This window comes from Eptatretus burgeri, chromosome 18, assembly GCF_056783735.1.
Source record: "Eptatretus burgeri isolate ZD-2024b chromosome 18, Ebu_testis_v1, whole genome shotgun sequence".
NCBI lineage: Eukaryota > Metazoa > Chordata > Myxini > Myxiniformes > Myxinidae > Eptatretus > Eptatretus burgeri.
The window spans coordinates 8,198,944-8,212,538 of record NC_140978.1 but is presented as its reverse complement, the minus strand read 5'-3'; the positions used below and the strand labels follow the sequence as shown (position 1 = coordinate 8,212,538).

The following is a 13,595-nucleotide window of genomic DNA, read 5'->3' as shown; positions in this document are numbered from 1 at the left end:
AACAAATTTTAAAAAGAACAAGTCTGAAGACGACGATGGTTCACGAGCGGTATTTGACGTTGTCGATCGTTTTAGAAGTCAAGGATGAGACAATGTGATAATGTTTGACCAAGTTATAAAAATGATCAACATGATGTGGTACGAGTGACAGGTTATTAGCTGCAAAATGTTGAAAACCCAGTTTCGTTCAACAACTTAAAAAATTTGACCTTTGCATAACCTTTAAAGGTCACAAAACAATGTGGACATTAAAATAAGGAAACAGGATACGTGATATAGCTTATTGGAGTTAGTTCGTCAAAGAAGGTCGAAAACCCGGTTTGATTCCCACAACTTTGAAAATTTGGCCTTTGTGAACTTTAAAGGATAAAGGTCAAGGATTATGACCTTTGGTGCAAAACTTCCTCTGGAACATTCCAGGAACAATATAACGTCATATAGGCTATATGGCATTTAGCACTCCTCGGATTATACATACTTTGATGAAATCAGCAGAAAAACAAACTTGAAGGGGGCTCCACGGGCAAGGTGTTCGAGATAGAGCAAAATGGTTTCAAGACTTTAGGTGGGGAATGACCTCAAGATTATGCATCAAAAATATTGTCATCCTAGCTCTCAAAGTTTTGGCGGTCGTATGATTTTTATGTCAAAATTCGCAATTTTCTAAGTTTGTGACCTTGTGACCTTGACCTTGGGACGAAATGAAAAATCGAGCTCCGTGGGGCTATGCAGGTGCCATTGGGCTAACCAAATACCGAAACCCCAGCCAGATTCGACAAACCCCTCGGAGAAGATAATTTTTTACGTCAAAATTCGCAATTTTCTAAGTTTGTGACCTTGTGACCTTGACCTTGGGACGAAATGAAAAATCGAGCTCCGTGGGGCTATGCAGGTGCCATTGGGCTAACCAAATACCGAAACCCCAGCCAGATTCGACAAACCCCTCGGAGAAGATAATTTTTTACGTCAAAATTCGCAATTTTCTAAGTTCGTGACCTTGTGACCTTGTGACCTTGACCTTGGGACGTCAATGAAAAATCGAGCTCTGTGGGGCTATGCAGGTGCCATTGGGCTAACCAAATACCGAAACCCCTGTCAGATTCGACAAACCCCCTAGGAGAAGATGCAAATTGAAATCGGCTACCCCCTAAAAACACAATTCGCAATTTTCTAAGTTCGTGACCTTGTGACCTTGACCTTGGGATGTAAATGAAAAATCGAGCTCCGTGGGGCTATGCAAGTGTCATTGGGCTAACCAAATACTGAAACCCCAGCCAGATTCGACAAACCCCTCGGAGAAGATAATTTTTTACATCAAAATTCGCAATTTTCTAAGTTCGTGACCTTGTGACCTTGACCTTGGGACGTAAATGAAAAATCGAGCTCCGTGGGGCTATGCAGTTGCCTTTGGGCTAACCAAATACCGAAACCCCTGTCAGATTCGACAAACCCCCTAGGAGAAGATACAAATTGAAATCGGCTACCCCCTAAAAACATGTTTTTTGGGCGTGGCTCCGCCCATAATGGGCGCACCACGCCCATTCTCAGGAAAACACAACTCGATCATGATATAAACCTCCCACCAAAATTTTATCAGGATCGGATCAAAACCTACAGAGCTATGCTCGGGACAGACAGACAGACAGACAGACAGACAAGAATAACAAATATAGTGGTCATTATTTTTTTTGTGAAAATATTTTTTCGTGAACCAATAAAGGTGAAAAAGAGGGCGGAAGAAAAAAAAAGTGAAGGTCTCCGCCGACCTCTCAGAACACAGTCAATGATGGTTGTGGATGCCCATTATTATTATTATTATTATTATTATTATTATTATTATTATTATTATTATTATTATAAGCTCACCTGGATTTCAGTCAGATGAGCAGATGCGATTGAGTTGTGTCAATCGGTGAGTGAGCCAGTCAGTCCATAAACACTTCAGTCGTTATCGCTTGAACCAAACGCATGATTTTGATTAAACTTGGCCACAAGCTTCGTAACTGATGCCTAACAAAGGTGTATTGACCACATCTAAATCTGCACTCATGCGGTTTTACGGGGTTTTTTGACCCCCCTCCCCAAAAAATAGATATTTGCTCTTTTCAAAAACTACACATTATTTCGATGAAACTTGACCACAACCGATGCCCTTCCTGACGCAACCCTGGTCGCCTCTTACGACACAGGGATAAGGATTGGGTTTCGCCATGATTCCGGGCTGCCCTACACCCTCTCATAGCGCGGCCCAGCGCAGAGCTCCCGTCCTCAAGCGATCCTCCAACCCAAGCCTCCGAGTAGCTGGATTACAGGCGCTTGCCACTACGCCCGGGTGTGTGTGTGTGTGTGTGTGTGTGTGTGTGTGTGTGTGTGTGTGTGTGTTGTTGCGGATTCGCGCCCACCGGCGTGCGAGCGGCCACGTAACTCGAATCGCGGCACGTCGCCCACCGGACGGACAATCCCGTCGTGACCCTCTCGGACTAACGCCGGGAACTAGTCATGGGTGGGCCTTTCGGCCTCACCACGATCGTGCCAATCGCCCCCCCGCGTGGGATAGGGTTGCTCGCCAAATTCGACCTACCTAAGTACCCACACGGAGGGTAGACCGGGCGATCGCACCTCGCCGCAGGTCGACTTCGGACACGGGCCACTTTAAGCGACCCGTTCCGTACTATCGGGATAACCGAGCGGTGTTATCGTCAACCTCGAAGGTTCGATTAATTATTGGGCGTATTTAGCCCACGACCAACCCTTTACGTGAAGTAAGATGGAGATTCAATAAAGGAAAAGACGAAGCGAAACGGGAAAAACAGTTCAACATAAAGCACATTTATTCCGCGGCAAACGGAAAGCACACATATACAATTATACACCAAAAGCAAATGTAAAAGTAGAAGAAGCACAACAATTCTGCACAAAAAGCAAATGCAACAGTAGAAGAAGCAACAATTCTGCACAAAAAGCAAATGCAACAGTAGAAGAAGCACACAATTCTGCACAAAAAGCAAATGTAAAAGAGAAACACAATGCAGATCTACTACCGACTACCGAGCACACGGCAACACTTATACAGTTTTACTTCACAGACGGCGCCGACAACACATATACTCAAAGCAAAAGAAAAAGGGACCACCCTCAACGATGAGGGGGGGCAGACGGGCCTGGGGCCGAGACCGCGTCGAGCCTACCCGTCTGGTGATGAGCCGCAAAATGGCGGTGGCGCCCTGACTCCGCGGGCCTCGCTGGCACTGCCTGGAAATGGGGTGGGAACGGGGCCCCCTTCTCACACTATCTCAGCGCGGGGGGAAACAGGAGGGGGTTGTTGATGCTCGGGGGAATGAGGATATCTCGCTGGCTCGGGTCCCGCGACGAGCGTCTCCACCGCGACCTCGGTCGCGTTACCGGCCTCCCCTCTCCGCAGCTCCCCGACTCTGACACGAGCGCCCTCTCGACTGCCTTCGCCGCCGCCACCTCTCCAACTCTCCACTCTTCTCAGCTCCGTCCAACTGCTTTCTCTGACTCTTCTCTTCTCAACTCTCCTTGACTGACTCAACTACTGCCTTTTCGGCGAGCGAACGCGGCCCTTTATAGCCCCCGGGGCTTCGCTCCTTCACCTTCGACCCTTCACCTCTGGCTGGCTCCCCATTGGACAGAGGAAAAGTGGGCGTGAATGATTTTTGATCCGCGAATCTGCATATAGCGATTATACTCCGACGCACCTGGAGGCGGGGCCAAATCGCCCCACGTTCGCTGATAGGACGGAACAGAAGTGGGCGTGAATCGTTCTTGATCCGATTTCTTCGGAAAGGCTGGTGTTTTTGCACCCGCCGCTAGGCGCGCGCCCTGCACGAGTCCAGGATCGGTGTCCACAAGCGGCGCGAGAATGGCGGTGATGCGATGGTTGCGAGAGCGAGATGTGACGGTAAGGGTCGTGGCTGTGGTTGTGAAGCGGCGTTGCGGTTGGTGGTTGTTGTGTGATGGCTGTTGAGATGTGGTTGGTGGTGGTTGTGGTGGTAGTAATGGCGGCTGGTCCAAAATAAAGATAGTAAAAGAAAAACGGCTATCCTGAAGGGTCGCAGCCCGAATGAATGACATTTATTCCCTCTAAACAACGGGTTTGGGCCTAACTACACATATACTTACAGAGATATCTCACCTAAGGGACCTGAATGGTGGTTTGCGAATTTCGTCAACCACAACAATATATATATATATATATATATATATATATATATATATATATATATATATATATATATATATACAGTATATGTATGTATGTATATATATTAGGGTCGTCCAAAAAAGTCAAAAAAATAGAATGTTGCTCCACAAGCTTAAAATTATTCTAATATGATCCAATAACGCACCTACATTTTTTTTTAGCTTGATCGGAGGTGATTTAGAGGTCGCTCCATATGACGACTTTTAGTCTCATGACTTGAATAAATTAGGGTATGGTCAGGTACGATTACGGGTACTTCTGGATGTCCGAGGTGGAAATGGAGAGCATTTTCAAACTCTATGGGGTCGATTTACTCTAAGAAATGACTGCACCGACGTTGAATTCACTACCATTTTGAAAATATGACCTAAAACAAGATCTATCATTACTGGAGTTGAGTAACTAATCCTACTCATTTCGATATTTTCTAATCTATAATGAATTTGTTGTCCGTCTAAACATTTAGACCTGTTTTGTTGTCCGTCTAGACCTGAGTATGTTTCCCAGGTGTTTCCCAAGTTATGGCCATTTATGATACGGTTGGTCCGACCTCATTGAAACAATGCCCCAATTGTTTCGTCGTCAATCCAGTCGTCGTTTACGAAAGCGAAGGAACGAAGCTGCACATACTGGCACGCACCTACGGGCCCGTGCTCTTTCAATTTATATAATATATAGATTGTAAAAGTCGTGTAAATGAATTAATTCTGGAATTTATTGCCATTTTACCGCCGTTGTCTATTACACCACCCGATCGAACATATTGCATTATTCTTTGTGTCTTCTGTTGTATGTATCCTTTATGACATCCTTAAAAACAGTAAGTTTCCTGTTTGGAATGATTTTCAATTTTGTTTCACTGCCAGGCAGGCAGACAGAGTCAAAAAAATATATAATATAAAAGTATCTCGCTCCTCTCTGCACATGTACAATCGGGACAAATTCAGAGACAAAGTACTGTAAAACAGCAGGTTTGTTTTCCGATTCGTGTTCAAAATATAACATTCAATTGAAATAAGTTATTCAATCATAAACTGACATTTGTATTCAGACAGACTGATGGACGGACATGAACCAATTGCTTAACCATACTTTCGCTTTGCGTGCGCGGGGTAACTAGAACGATACTCGGTCGAGCCCATATCTCTGCCAGGCTGAACAGTTGATGTTTTGTATCCCACTGATAGACCGGATCTGTTCCAGATTATAACCAAAATCGAATCGGCTCGTTGTCGTCACCTCCCCAACTCATCCACCAATAATTTTTTTTTCATAACCCTTCCATAACTTTTTTCGATATCATGCGATACTAGTCGGGTCATATCCAGGACTCCCGTGAGCATGGAGAGCATAAGTTCATTGAGGATGAATTTTGGTACTTTGGCGTATTTAGAAAAAAATGAGCTCCTATGCCCCTCCAAAAACTGTGGGCTTTCTCCACCAGAGGGCAAAATCCAAAATGGTCGCTGGTGGACATCTTGGAAATGACACAATTACATAACTCTTGAGTAAAATAACTTACAGACATGAAATAAGTGTCGTTTTTTACTAATTCAATGACTAGGGGTTCATTCCAGTGGTTATTCTTTCATTTTGTGGTCATCTTCAATGTGAAATCCAAGATGGCCGCCAACAGCCATATTGAATATATGAATATTTCACATCTTCCAAACCAGTTAAGGTAGGAAGACGATTAAGGTGTTGTTTTCAAGTAATTATATGGCGGGAAATTCATTCCAGGTGTAACTTGTCGACTTGGAGGTCATCTTCAATGTGACATCCAAGATGGCTACCAACAGCCATATTAAATATATGAATATTTCACATCTTCCAAACCAGTAAAACCGCGGTCGTTTCCTGACCCGCCTCGGGCGGGCAGCGCTCAGACGCCTCCCGGCTCGGTTGAGGTGACACCCTCGCCGGGCTTTCCCCATCCGCAACAACAACCGCCCCCGGCCGACAAGCTTGCTCGCCGTCCTCGGGCAGGACCGAAATCAGGTGAACACCCCGCGGGCGTCGGCACATCCGGCCCTGGCGATACAACGCCTGGCCACGGCGACATCACAGGTGGGGATCCCACATCGCTCGGCATGGGGGGGGGGGTGACGCTGAACAGCGATCATGCATTTGATCCACGTGCTGCTTCCACACCTCCCAACTATCAGTCCGCACCATGCAATTTGCCGGCCCCAGTACCACAGAGACCACAGCCGGCACCCATTTGGAACCGTGGAGATAATCGCACACCATTACCCGCTGTCCCACATCAAAACTGCGCAGCAGCGTCGGGCGCGACACCACCCCACTCACCGACCCTCCAGGTCGCAGCAAATCTCATCTGGACCGCAATGCCCGTCCATAGAGACGAATGGCAGGAGAATTGCCCGTGACAGGATGAACAGCGTTCCTGTATTGGAGCAAAAAGACATCAACCACCGTCTGCACAGGTGCAACACCCCCCCTGCGCAAAGCCCGTTTCAACATTTTAACAAATGATTCTGCCTGCCCGTTCGTCGCAGGATGATACGGTGCGGACCATAGATGTCGAATACCATTTTGACGCAACTCATCAAATACACCTGCGATGAACTGCGGACCGTTATCAGAGACCAGAATCTCCGGTAATCCTTTATTAGCAAAGATCGTCCACAGTTTTTCTATTGTAATGTTTGCCGATGTATGCTGCATTACTACAACCTCCGGCCATTTAGAGAATGCATCGATCACAATCAAAAACATTTTGCCATTAACCGGCCCCGCAAAATCCACATGGACCCTCTGCCAGGCCCTGTCTGGGGTTGGCCACAGTCCCGAAGCTCGACGCGGGTTATCAGCATCTGTTTGACACGTGGTGCTTTGCTTAACCATCTGTTCAATGTCTTTGTCCAAACCCGGCCACCACAACAGGCTACGAGCAAGACTCTTGGTCTTCACGACGCCAGGTGACTGACATGTCGTTCTTCCAAACACTGCTGCCTGAACTTCGGTGGAATCACCGCCCTCATTCCCCACATAACGCACCATTGGACCAACGACAGCTCCGATGCGCGCGGCACGAAAGGCTGAAATGCCGGTGTTGAAGGAAGATCGCTCCAATTCCACGTAGAAATCGCCTGAACGACACGGGCGAGCACTGGATCATGAGCCGATTCCACCACGACCTGTTTGGCCGTGATCGGCTCGCTTTTGACCTGGCTCAGCGCAAACACATCAACCCGGTCGGCCGATTCAGACAAAGCTGGACCCTCCGCGCAAGGCAAGCGCGAGAGCCCGTCGCAGTTAGCATGCTTTTCGGTGCTTCGGAACTGAATATCGTAGCTGTAAGCAGCAAGAAATAGACACCACCGCTGTATTCGTGCGGCCGCCACCACCGGTACCCCGCGTTCGGGTCTCAGGATGAATTGAAGTGGTTTGTGATCCGTCTGCAAAGTGAAATGCCGCCCCAGCAGGTATTGATGAAACCTCTGCACACCCCAGATGAGGCTGAGAGCCTCACGCTCGATCTGGGTATATTCCCGCTCTGCTGTGGACAGGGTCCGGGATGCAAAACAAACAGGCCGCTCGGAACCATCGGCTATCCTGTGGGAGAGCACTGCCCCGATGCCATATGCAGAGCTGTCGCATGCCAATAAGAGCGGACGTGCAGGCTCGTAGTGCACGAGGACCGTATCCTCTGTGAGCAGCCACTTGACGCGGTCGAACGACGCTTGGTGTGCAGGCCCCCAGGCCCAGCGCTCGTCCTTCCTGAGCAACTGCGTTAACGGCGCAAGCTGCGAGCTGAGCCCGCGCACGAATCTTTGGTAATACTGTGCCATACCAATGAACGTGCGCAGCTGCGTCTTGTCGCGAGGCGGTGGCATGTGCTGAATTGCCTCCACCTTCCGAGGGCCTTTCAACAGCCCCTCCGGCGTGATGATGTGCCCAAGGTATTCCAAGCGCTGCTTGAAGAACACGCACTTGTCCCTGTTCAAGCGCAGGCCGCACTCTTCCAGCTTCGTCAGCACCTGGGCAATGTTCGCAAGGTGCTCGTCCGCCGTTTTCCCCGCAATGAGCACGTCGTCCAGGTAGGTTTGAGCGGGCAAGCCAATACAAACCTGATCCATGGCTTTCTGCCACAAGGCCGGGGCCGAAGCAATCCCAAAACAGAGTCAGGTATATCGATCGAGTTCTTGACACGTGTTGATTGTCAAAAGGTCGCTACTCCCGGGATCCATCGGCAGGTGAAAATATGCATCACGCAGATCAAACTTTGTGAAGTATTGACTCCCCGCCAATCGCGCATATATCTCATCGATTGACGGCAGTGGATATTGCTCCACGCTGAGCCCCGGGTTAACCGTGGACTTGAAGTCCCCGCACAATCGGACGTCTCCATTCCGTTTCAGCACCGTGACAACCGGGGTGGCTGAATCTGAGTATGACACCGTTCGATCACTCCACAGGCCTCCAGCCTATCCAGTTCACCCTTGACCTTGTCCCGCAGGGCATACGGCACCGGTCGTGGTTTACAAAAACGAGGAACCACCCCCTCCTTCAGGAAAAGCTTTGCCTGCACGCCCTTGAGTTTCCCAACGTCGTCGCAAAACAAACCTTGATGTCTTTGAAGAATCTTCTCCAACTGATCCTCCCATCGGCTCGGCACGGGTTGCACAAGGTGAACGGCGGCCCAATCTCGCCTGATGCGGGTCAGCCAGTCCCGGCCTAGGAGAGACAGACCCCTCCCCTGCACGACATACAACGGAAGCGTGGCGACCTGGCCTTGGTACCCCACAGACACGTCTGCCATCCTGATGGGTGTTATCCTCTCGCGGGTGTACGTGTACAGTATGAGGTTCGACCTGATAAGCCTCAGGCCGTTGAGTCTACGCGCGGTAAGTTCGCCGATGATTGACACAGCCGCTCCCGTATCAACCTGAAACGTGATCGGCGTTTTGTTCACTTCGATTTCCACCGTCATCAGGCGCGCCGCTGCAGGGCCAATTGAAAACGGGCTCATCATCGGCTGCCGGGTCATCCCGCACATTGCCGTCCATGACCTTAACGGTGGCCAACGCCCCTCGGCACACCCGCTTCAGATGACCCACCTTGCGACAATGTAAAAACACGGTGTTTTTATACGGGCACACACGCTGCAGCTGTCGACCTCCGTATCCCAAACACATCCGTGGGGTCACCTCACCGCTCGTGCGGCCGCGCGGCGACGTCTGGCCCTGGCCCGCACCGAAGGTCGTGCGTGCGTCCCGGGGTGCTCGCGACACCACGTGGGCCCCCGGACCATCTGGCATGCTGCGGCCGGCGATGGCCCGAACATCACCGAGAGTCTGCCCGACAGCTGGAGCAGTGTCGACCGCCGAGTGGCTTCACCCTTCAGCCGTAGAATCGCCGAAACCATTTTTGCATCATGTAAACCGGAAATAAAGCGATCTCTGAGCCGAGCTGGACGCTTCCCTGCCGTGAACTTGCAGGCCACGGAAGAATGCTTCACCCGCGCCATGAAATCCGCGACGCGCTCCCCCGTACCTTTCGCGAGGCGATCGAACTGGTATCGAGCCAGCTGTAATGACTTCTCCGGCGCCATGTGTGCTTTCATCTTCTGCACAATGTCCCGAAACGACAGCGTGTCCCCACTGGGCTTGTCTGGCTCCACCAAATCGCTCAGCAGTCGATAATGTTCCGTCGATAGCGAGGCGAGCAAGATCGACTTCTCCTTGCTCTCGTCGACCACATCATTCGCGTGGAAAAAGCACCCCAATTGTTCCGAAAACAATTCGAAGTCTTCTCCGACGAAAACGGGCACCTGTCCATGTGCCGTGACTCATCCACCTATCATCCTCGTCAGCCAAATGTGATGTCCGAGGTGCAGCGGAACATGGACAGTGAGAGCGTTAGCAGTAACTCCGCTTTATTGCGCGCCTGGATGTACATCACTGCCACCCCTCGCGGGCGAGTCATGATATACGAAAACCCAACCACGTGATACAGCACAGTAGGAAGACGATTAAGGTATTGTTTTCAAGTAATGATATGGCGGGCAATTCATTCCAGGTGTAACTTGTCAACTTGGAGGTCATCTTCAATGTGACATCCAAGATGGCCACCAACAGCCATATTGAATATATGAATATTTCACATCTTACAAACCAGTTAAGGTAGGAAGACGATTAAGGTATTGTTTTCAAGTAATTACATGGCGGGAAATTCATTCCAGGTGTAACTTGTCGACTTGGTCATCTTCACTATGAAATCCAAAATGACCGCCAGTGGCCATCTTGGAACTTTTTTAAAAATACATAAATCTTGAGTAAATTAACATACAGGCATGAATTATGAAGTGTCTTTTTGACTACAAATTAATTCCAGGTGTTACTTGCCCATTTTGAGGTCATCGTCAGACCTGAAAATATGATCTAGGTTGTTTCTAACTCATTTTTATGGTCATTTTTGCAGCTCATTCATCATTCAGTTCACGCCTTTCATCATTAATTTTATTGTTGGTGATGTACTTGAGCCAGCAGCTACGATGGTGTCGTATCTCAGCTACAAATGGGTCAGGTGTGGCGTCAATCAGTTTGAGAATGCGATTTCTCATGTCCATGTCGTCTAACACTGTATGCTGTTTAAACACGTTCCAAGCCTTTTCTTGATTTAGAAGATACAAAGTATTTAATTTCCGTCCAGGATGCTTTTTGTCTTCTGGACGCATGCACCAGACACATAAGTTTTTATCATGTAGATGCCCTGTACTCGAACGTAGACGTTTCTGTGAAGGAGCTGGAAGGGGATCTGCAGCAGCAGATTTTGGGCTCTCGGACGCAGACGTAGATTCACTGCACACACAGGAAAAAAACAACAAGGTATTGAGTTCATGTGTGGTGGTAACAACTAGCAAACACAAGATCAATTGAGGAAATCAAAACCTAATAAAACAGCAGGGTTGATCAAAGAGGCAAATGCAGACACAACAAATGAAGTTCAATTGTCAAAATTTTGCACCTCCACTTATACATAAAAATGCGCAAGTGTAAAGAAAACGTGAAACCAACAAACTCAACGAAATAAAATAGTGAGCTGGAACTAGTGTGAACAAATAAGCAGGAACTGTTCTCCAAGCACAAATAGCAGAAAAGGTCAGGGGAAAACAAGGCCAATGCAGTATTTAAAGACTGCCTGTAGAACTGCAACTGTCGGGGTTACCTGCTTTGTTCACTATATGCAGATTTTCGCTTTTCAGCTTTCTCTTGCTTGAAATAGACAGGTAACATTCCTTGTGCATGCAAAGACCTCTGTGTCCCTTTTCCCAGTTGACACTCTCATACACCATGCCAAACCTATCTAGCCCCCTCCAAATACTGCTTTTTCATGCAAGCTTTGCCACTTTCCATTGGAAATCCCATCAAGTGAGTCTTCCTGATCAATATGATCACCACATTGCAACACACATTGAGGAGGGGGATTGCTACTTCTGCTACTGGTTGATTCTTCAAACATGTTTGTCTGAACTCAGCTAATTCTGTTACTCAACAGTTGGGATGTGATGTGATGACTGATCAGTTGTAGTGGCAGTCGGTGGTCTTTTGCTAGCAGAAATCCAATGATCCTGTGACAAAATAAACAGCATAATTACTATAATAGTAAAAAGCTATAAAATTTCGGAAGGTGGGACACATTCAAATATTCAATATGGCCATTGGCAGCCATTTTGAATTTCATGTTGAAGATTACCGCAAAATGAGAAAATAAACACTGAAATGTAATCCTAGTCATGAAATTAGTAAAAAAAACGACACTTATTTAATGTCTGTAAGATATTTTACTCAAGAGTTATGTAATTGCGTAATTTCCAAGATGGCCACCAGCGACCATTTTGGATTTTGCCTTCTGGTGGAGTTAGCCCACACTTTTGGGAGGGGCATAGGAGCTCATTTTTTTCTAAATACCCCAAAGTACCAAAATCCATCCTCAAACGAACTTATGCTCTCCATGGTCACGGGAGTCCTGGATATGACCCTACTATACTGTCGGACCCCAACATTCTCGGGAGATATTTTCCTGAAAAATGCCACATATGTCAGGGCATTGTTTCAATGGGAAAAAAGGGGATAGGTTTCCGGCAGTTCGTGGTTCGTGAAGGAAAATCAAAAATACCATTAAAAAACGTGAATATGTGGAGTACAGGGCCGTAAATGTTGAAGCGGGTCAGAAAAATTGCGAAAACACACAAAAAAACCGCAAATAATGCATGTGAAAAACCGTGAAAACAGAGAAAAAAATCGCGAATATGCGAACCATAGTGCAGCAAATGTAGAAGCATGTCACATTTTATGAACCGCAAATACACGGGGTTCACGAATAGCCAAACCGCGAATGTCAGGGTCCGACAGTATCTCACTTTTGCGCCTATCTCTCACTGGTGAAGAATCGCTTGAAAAATTCTCATACTCTATCCAGATCCGGATCTTCATCGAAATCTAATAAATTCGTCCTTGTCACACATTTTGGTGCACAGATTGGATTTGTGACGAGGACTAATGTATTACATTTTGGTGAAGATCCGGATCTGGATACTCTCAATTTTTTGAAGTGATTCTCCACCATTGAGACAGGGCCAAAAACTATATATAGAACAATTTCTCAAAAAGTTGGGGATGGATTTGGATGAAACTTAGTGGACAGGTTGAGTGTGTGACAAGGACGAATTGATTACATTTTGGTTCAAGTCCGGATGCAGATCCAGCCTATCACTGGGATACAAAATGTAAACTGTTCAGAAAAGTGGAGGTTTGCACTCTACCGAGTGTCGTTCTCGTTATTTTTGCGAAGATGTGAATTGAGCCTTTTGAAGGTATTGTTAGATATCAGTATTCTCTCACCTCTTCAGCATGAATGCAGTTGTTTGCTGTTAATGAACAAAGGACCCAGAGGTAGGTGAAGGAATGACAGATGTTGCACTCCATTAGATAAGCCAGTCCCTGACTTCCAAAACACATGTTGTTTGTAGAGGTAGTGCAAAACAAGAAATTGCCTTTTCGTGGATGCTTTGGGCAAAATACCAACGTGGAATTCTTTGGTAAATGCAGCATTTTTGTCGACAGAAACATGCACGTTCAAGCTGTTGGCAGCGTGAATATTCCATTGATGGAGATTGAATATCTTTATCGAACGAGTGAAACACACACAAAAAAATGCATAGGCAGCTTTTCATTGGTTGCATCAGCACAGATGGTTAGATTATCGAAATGCAGGCTGGGTGGGAACTGTAACAGGATTTCTTTTCTGGGGTCTTGATCAGCATGCAAGGTTATGAAACCTTGCATACGTTAGATGTATATTTGTATATGTCTGCAAATTTATTAGAATTGAGACCACATAA

General features: G+C 47.2%; 1 protein-coding gene across 2 annotated transcripts in view; it reads left to right on the top strand.

Moving 5' to 3' along the window:
• SCFD2 (sec1 family domain containing 2) overlaps positions 1-13,595 on the top strand; it is a 178,698-nt gene that overhangs the window by 64,079 nt on the left and 101,024 nt on the right. The gene's annotated exons all lie outside the window — the stretch shown is intronic.